The following is an 8,517-nucleotide window of genomic DNA, read 5'->3' as shown; positions in this document are numbered from 1 at the left end:
TGAGGCTGTATTTATAAATCCTCATTACAAATGGTTTCATTATTTTCAAAGGCATTGCTATCCAATGGCTGTATGGGGGTACTATAAGCACTCCTGGAAAATGGAATTAAAAGATAATTTTATGTTGCTGCAAAAAAAAATTAAAATCAATGGACAGTTTTTCTCACAGTACACATTTTCCACACACTTTCTGAAGTACCCTTGCATAATGTGAGCCATTTATGTAATTAAAAATGTTTTATTGGCTATGTATAAAAACAAACACATCAGATTCATTTTGATCATATATTTAACTTAACTCAACATATCTTACATATAATCAATACTAAATGTAATCCATTTAAAATCAATATGAGGCTGGTATAAAACTTTTAAAATTAAATAGTTTATATTATTTTATACATCTTCAAAATCTGGTGGTGTGTTCTACACATTCAGCACACCTCAGTTTGGACAGGCATAGTTCAGATGCTCAGTGGTCCCATGTGGCTAGTGATTACCATATTGGACAGTGTGAAATCTGACGCATTGAAACCTATGGTATACTGATATGTAGGTTTATTTGTCTTGTAGTTATCAATTGTAATAATGGCTTGAAAGAGCATGATGTAATGACATCCTCATATAATTTAGATTTTTCTTTGGTAGGAGTAGTTCCCTAGGAGTAGGAAAGACCAGTGTGAGTTTAATCCTCCTGTTTAAGTTGTTGCTCTATTAGTCAGTTGTTCATTACTTTACCAAAAATGTCTGGGAGAGGTTTCTTGGGAAGGAAATGGTTTGTTTTTGGCTCACAGTTGGGATGTTCGCAGTTCAAGGTTGGACAGCTCTGTTAGTCTGGCAGTTGGCGGAGACTGGCAATGATAGAGCAAGTGTGGAGAGAAGATCACCGTGTAAGCCAGGGAGTAGAGAGAGCAGCTAAGCTGAAATCAGCTGAAATAGCAATGCCTCTCTCAAGAACAGGACCCCAGTGACCTGAAGAACTCCCCCTGGGCTCACTTCCTGGCTGCGATAATTAGATTTTAGATTTATCTCCACCCTAGTCCATCAACCATTAACATTAATCATTTAGCTTTCAGTATAAGACTTTGGGGGTTAAATGCCTGCCTGGGTTTCAAGTCCAGGTCAACCCATAATAGTTTATTAAAAATTAGTTATATGTTTGTGATTTGTATTTTTGTGAAGTATTTTCACCTGTTTTGTCATTTGCTGCTCTGGATGACGTATGAAATTGATGGAACAAGTGACTATATTCCCTATACTCTTTTGAGGTGGGAAAATTGAGGCACAGTTAGAGAGTGACTCTGCCACTTGGGTAACGATGACAATAACTATCCTGAACTTCCTTCTCTTTGGTAAATGTGCTAATGTCATTGAAATTCCCGAAGATGAGTAATAGAGGAGAACCTGAGAAGTTCATTACCAGGTGATGTAATCCCAAATAAATAGAAAGTACCATCCAGTGAGAACTCACTGGTTCAATGATGTCTATCAAGCATCTTCTGTGCACTGTTCACTCATTTAAAGCTTGGGAAAAATCTGGGTAGCTAGCACTATTAATTCCATCCTATAGAAGGGGAAACTGAGTTTCAGGAAGATTAAGAAATTCCCCTAAAGTTACACAACCTGGAAGTGACAGAATTTGAATAAGAACCTATGTCCCACAATAATCTTGTGCTGCTCTGTGTCTGTGCCAGGTGTCTAGAATAGAAAGATTCAAGATTCTTAAAATTTCAGCAAAACCCAAAAGGAGTTTTTCTTTGGAACACAAGGGTTTGGAGCACGTTCAATGGAGGCCTTCCCCAGATGGCCTTCAATCTAATTCCTTCTGCCCTTGCAGGACTGGCTATATTCACGTGATTCATAAAAAGGAAAATAAGGTTAAGCAAGTTTTCTCTGATGCTCTTTTCCTATTAATTTATCACTTTTAACATTTCATTCAATCTACTTAATTGAATAATAAGAGAATGGTGGCCCTGTGAGAATTTTGTTTTTTGATATTTTATTTATTATTTACTTTTTTGAGAGGAGAAAGGGAGAGAGGGATGGAGAGAGTGGGAACATTTTTCTTTTTGTTTGTTGGGAGCTTGGACACCTGTTCCTAACAGCCAGGGACGAGCTGGGGCCAGAGTCATGAGCCAGTCATGCAATCCAGGCCAGAGGTGGGGGCAGGGATCCAATGACTTGGGCCATCACATGCTGCCTCCCAGGATCTGAATTAGGAGGAAGCTGAAATCAAGAGCCAGAGCCAGATATCAAATCCAGACACTACAATATGGAACATAGGCCTCCCGACTAGCATCTTAAGTGCTAAGTTCAATGCCCTGCCCTATTTTTCTGTTATTTAAGAAGATGAGGGCCAGCGCTGCAGCTCACTAGGCTAATCTTCTGTCTGCGACGCTGGCACCCCAGGTTCTAGTCCTGGTCGGAGCGCCGGAATCTGTCCCGGTTGCTCCTCTTCCGGTGCAGCTCTCTGCTGTGGCCCGGGAAAGATGGCCCAAGTGCTTAGGCCCTGCACCTGCATGGGAGACCAGGAGGAGGCATCTGGCTCCTGGCTTCGGATCAGCGCTGTGCACTGGCCGTAGTGGCCATTTTGGGGGCGAACCAATGGAAAAGGAAGACCTTTCTCTCTGTCTCTCTCTCTCCACTGTCTAACTCTGTCAAAAAAAAAAAAAAAGAGGAAGAAGAAGATGAGCAGAGGACAAAAGCATTCTTCAGAGGTGTTGGCAACTGATTGTCAGTCATTACTCCTGGGTGGGGAATATTTTGCAAGTAAGATGAGGAGGAAGTATTGAAATATCTTTATATATATATATATGTATATATATATATATATCTGTTACATCTTTAAAATACTTTTATTTGCTTAATAGCTTTCTAAAGCAGCATCTTGCTTCAATTTTAGGAATTATATAATACTGGCCTAAATTTATAGACAGCAAAGTACTAAAAAGAAGAAAATATTACCATCTGTAATTATCCTATTTGGAGATAACTTCAGTTATTGTTGCTAATATATTTTCTTCCTTATGTATCTATCTCTTTCTCTATCTATCCATCTATAATCTATGTCATAATTTTAATTAATTTTATGTTTTGCTGTATGTATTTTTCAACACAATTAAAAATTGTAACTGGCTTATAGTAGAGTTCTAGTTTTGAGATGTATAAGTGTGGAGCAGTTTTAGTTTCCCAGCACTGTTTTCAACTTGACACTCCTATCCTCCTAGTGGGTCAGCATCTAATGACAATTTGGTCAGATTCCACAATTTTCCTATTGCTGTCAAATATGACTTATGATTTTTTTTGAATGTTAGTGAGCCCCAGTCTTTTTAAATATTTCAAATTTCAAACCCTGATCCTTTTCATCTCTTAGAGCAGAATGAGTCTGGGATCCTGGTGCTGGGGAGCTATGGACAGTGATCTGGCATTGTCCCTCCCTGTTCTCGGCCTGTCATCTCCAGTGTTGGAGGCTGAGGACTGAGCACTGCCTCGGGTACAAGGTGAGTAGATGGTCCCCACCGTGCTCTGGTCCCTTCTGTTCCCATCTTCTGTCGATGCATGTTTCCTGATGCATCCTCTGCATGGTTTCTTTGGGAGGAGTGCTCAGCTGCACTCTGGTTCCTTACATCCCTGAGGGCCCCTTTAGCTTCTGCGTGAGTATTTACACTCTATAGGCCTTCAATGATTTCTGCAGAATACACCTCAAGTTTCCCAACATACCAGTGCTTCGCCAAATCTAGATGCACTTTCATCAAGAGGCATGCGAACTGTTGAAATGCCTTTCCTACTTTTTGAGGGCCAAAGGGGCTTTGTGGGGTAGCATTGCCTTTCCTCTTTCCAGCAGATTGCATGCACCTTGGGCCATTTAAGCCTTAATGCACCTGCTGCTTCCACATGTGGCTCACCATCAGTCATCTCACAGCTGGACATGGTACCACTTTCTGCCCCACCTGTGTCCCAGGCTATGTGCCCTCCCATGAACTGTCTCAAAGCATCCAATGTGGCTCTGGGTGGTTGTCCCTGAGCAGGAGTCTCATCTTATTACATCCTGCAACTGTTACAATTTTCCCCTTGGGGCCTTATGTCTTGGCTTTGGGCAGGAGGAAGCACCCACAGGAGGGACAGAAAGCATCTCAGTACCTCCCAAAAGGCCCAGGACCACTCCAGTCCTCCCAGCCTTCCTTATAAATACACTTATTTGGAAGAGGAAGTAGGTGGCCAGGTTTGCTGCTTCTGATTAAGCAAAATGAAGTAATATCTGGCTCCCGACTGCCCACTGCCTTGGAGCTGCTTTTTGGCTCCCTTTATATATATATTTGCCACAACATAGTCATTGACTTCTGCATGAACCTGTGACATCATAGACATTCATTGTAATTGCTTCATATTCATTTATGCACGGAGCCTAATTGTCTTATTCAGGTCTCTCCAAAATCAGACCTGAGACAAGGACTTGGAAGCATATTGTGCTAACATTACCACAAATGATAAAAAAGGAAATTGAGGGAGAGAAAGGAGCATGTTGATGAGAGATTTACTACCGGGGGCATTTAGGGTACAGTTTTGCTGGTGTCCATTGAGAAATCATGGAGTAACATCCATAATCTCTCATTCCACGTTCTTTGAAGTTGTCCTTGAGTTGTTGATGTCCGGGCTCTCTTATGATGCCTGAAGGAAGGATTTCAGGCAAAGAAGAAGAAAGCCGTGGGTGCCTGAGGCTGGAAGCTGTCATGTTAGAAACGCTACAGTGTTTTCCTGGTAAACTCAGGGTGGGGAGTGGAGGGGAACAGGGGATTTGCAGCAGATACTAGGATGTATAGTATGCCACACCATTAAATTAATCACATACCTTAAATTAGCTACGTATTTCATAATCTCTTAATTCTTCCATTATGAATTATGCTGCAGTAAGTAGATATATTTTACATACATTTTTGGTTTTGTTTATTTACTTGAAATAGAATTTAATGTGATGGATTATTGTGTCAAAATACTATGGAATTTTAAATTTATTAATAACTTTTTTTGGGTAACTTAACTTATGGACTCCATGATTCTGTTCTAAATAAGTATTCATCCCCCAACCCATTTTCCCAGATAGCTGTGGGGAGACTTCTGCTTCTTGCACTTTGCAACCTTGTCTAGCACACCCGCCCACCTGCAGAAATTAAGCTTGCAGATGTGGAATGATTGTCTCTATGCATTTAGTTCTTTCTTAGCTCCTCTCTGGCCTCCAAGAAGTACTTATAGAAAACTATACCAAGGGTGACTTTGAGGTATAAGAAAAGAAGAAGTTAAATGTTAGAGTGATAGCGCTTCTTAAAATTATTTATTTAATTGGAAAGATTGGGAGAGAGAAACAGAGAGAAAAGAGAGATTGAGATCTCCCACCAAAACATTCCTGCGAGAGCAGCGGCTGGGACAGGCTGAAGCTGGGAGCCAGGAACACAATCTGGGTCTTCCATTTGGGTGGCAGGAACAAAACTACTTCAGCCATCATCTGCTGCCTCCCAGGATGTGAGTTAGCAAGAAGCTGGGATTGAGAGAAGAGCCAGGACTTCAGCCCAGGCAATCTAATATGGAATGTGGGTGTCCCATGGGGTGTCTTTAACCGCTACATCAAACACCTTCCCCAGAAGTAGCTCTTTAGCAAAAAAGAAAAAAAAAGAAAAAAGAAAAAAAATTCATTGAGCTAAACTTTAGCACGCATTTACTCTGTAAAAAAATACCCCCCAAATACCGTAGGGTATTTGCGACGGCACGCCTTTGATTCATGAGAACAGTTCATCCAGCGGAAGGAATTTCTGAACCATTGTGTGTTTGAAAGTCATCGGAGTTGGAGATCATCTGACCGCATGTTAGGAAGGATGCTTTGCAGAAAGGGATGTGCAGCTTCCACAGTTCTCTGGAGGTTTCTTGTAAAAGGACCCAGGGGCAGTCTTTTCGGTGGACGCTCAATGTGCAAACATCAGAGAACTGTTATGAAGAAAAACTCGCCAACTGCTGAGCCCTTCTTGGAAGCTTCTTGGAAAGGGGGAGGGGTGGGTATTTCACTGAGCCCATTAATTGCAGTTCTACTTTATTATGGATGGTAATGATCCAGCATTTCTAACTGCTTGGAAATGAACTGAGCTGGAATTATAAGCATGATACATTTTTTTTGACAGGCAGAGTGGACAGTGAGAGAGAGACAGAGAGAAAGGTCTTCCTTTGCCATTGGTTCACCCTCCAATGGCCACTGCGGCTGGCGTGTTGCAGCCAGCACACCGCGCTGATCCGGAGCCAGGAGCCAGGTGCTTCTCCTGGTCTCCCATGTGGGTGCAGGGCCCAAGGACTTGGGCCATCCTCCACTGCACTCCTGGGTCACAGTAGAGAGCTGGCCTGGAAGAGGGGCTACCGGGACAGAATCCGGCACCCTGACCAGAACTAGAACCCGGTGTGCCAGCGCCGCAGGCAGAGGATTAGCCTATTGAGCCATGGCGCCAGCCAGCATGACACATTTTTAAATAGATCCAAATGATAGTTAGGATATGCATGCACATTGGGGTCTGAGACAAAATGTGAGCCTTTCAGCTTTACTGAATTTAGCTTAATTTAGCTGAAATTGAAGTGTAATTTGCTGGGCAGCTTGTGTCACTCAGTCTTTCAGGCTGTCATAACCATACCAGCTGCACTAGTTGTCACTGTGTGAACTTCTACTGAATGAAAGACTGGAGTAAAAAAAAGGAAAAGAGAAGAAAAGTGGCAATATGTTAATCTGCTTACAGTATCTTATACTGAGCACTTCTCCATTTATGTCCTTTTGGTAGCAAATATTTGTTCAATTTTTTTTGTGAGACAGAAAAAGAGAGAGCTCCCATCTGCTGGCTCACTCCCCAAGTGCCCATAGACCAAAGCTGGGAGCTTGGAACTCAATCCAGTTCTCCCAAGTGGGAAACAGGCACCCAGCTACTTGAGCCATTACATGCCGCCTCCCAGGGTGCACTCTAGCAGGAAGCTACAACTGGAAACAGAGAAGGGATGCAAGCCCAGACACTCTGACCTGAAATGTGAGCTTCCCAATCAGTGTTCCAATTGCTATACCAAAAGCTCCCCCTCAATGCCCTTATCAGTTATTTTTTCAGATTGTGGAACACGCACATATGCTTGCTATTGAATGACTAGGTTGTCCAAATAACAATCTTTCTCTGATTTTGAAATTAGTGTTCTTTCGCAAGAGCTAAAAAGAACTCTGTTTGCATATATATTCAGGAGCCTAAAGAGTAATGGACAAAATATTTTTTATTTTTCAAAAATGAAGGCTTGAATGTCTTATCCTAAGTCTTATTGTATTATTTATACAGATTTTCATCCTAAGAGCATTGCTACCTTTTAGAGGAAAGGAAGGAAATTATTCTACCAGATATTATAATATGTTGTGTAAAAATAATTTGACTTCAAATTTGTACAAATGACAACTTGTTTCAAATATTTTAGTTCATTTCCATTGCAAATTTTCTTTCCCTCTAGCCTTTCTCCTGCTGATATTGAAACTTTTAGAGTCCTGTGGCTATGGTCTGATATTTGTAAACCCTTGGCACCCGAACTCAAAGTAGAGCGTTCTTTAGTCCATGCAATAATCCCGTTACCTGGAGTCAGCATAAATATCAGTCCAACAATGCTTTGTATAAAGGCTGTGCAAAATTCAGATGTGGTCTTGTTAGAGCAAAAACAGAGAGAAGGCCCCTAAACACACAATAACTCACCACTGTACCTTAAGACTATGTGATTATTTTCCTTTGCCTGAGAGTCTGGAATCTTTCATTAGTGTTAAGTAACTCAGTCACATCTTCTCTTAAAAATATATGGTCCATAATCAGTTAGGGCCTGGATTACTGCTATTTTACATTTCTGCATTGCCTACAGCATTTTGTTGTGCCCAATAAATATTTTATAATGATAGCTGCATGTCAGTTCTATAGTGTGTGTCATAGATAGCCTTTATTTTCAATCAAATTGTGGAAATTCACCTCAGATTTCAATACCTGTGGCTGGTTTATACTTTATTTCTTTAAGAATGGTGATACTTGGAGGTCTGCAAATTTTTTTGAGTCAAATGATCTAATAACAGTATACTCATGACCTTCACCTATTTAGGGGATAACTCTTGGTAGCTTTTTTTACATTTCAATATTATATTGAACAAACAGCATTACTTGTACATCATTCTAGGCACTTCCCATGTGTTGATCTACTAATCCTTATGACAGTGGACTTAAAGTAGGAACTACATTGTCCTCATCTTGCAATGGTGGCACGGAAAGATTTGGTTACTTTTCTACGGTCATACAGGTGAAAGGTGGCAGAGCCGGGGATTTAAATCCAAGCAGTCTGGCACCATAGACCTTGTTCAGTTGGTATCATTGAAGTGTAATTTCTGTTTTATGATTTCCTCACTGCTTCCTTCCTTCCAGCCACCAGAGGTATTTTCAGGGGCCTTTCAGCTTCTGACATCACCTCTTTGGGGCTCTGTAGCTG

The sequence above is a fragment of the Lepus europaeus genome, unplaced genomic scaffold (assembly GCF_033115175.1).
Source record: "Lepus europaeus isolate LE1 unplaced genomic scaffold, mLepTim1.pri SCAFFOLD_29, whole genome shotgun sequence".
NCBI classification, from domain to species: Eukaryota; Metazoa; Chordata; class Mammalia; order Lagomorpha; family Leporidae; genus Lepus; species Lepus europaeus.
The sequence above is the reverse complement of the archived record's forward strand: the minus strand, read 5'-3'. Positions refer to the sequence as shown.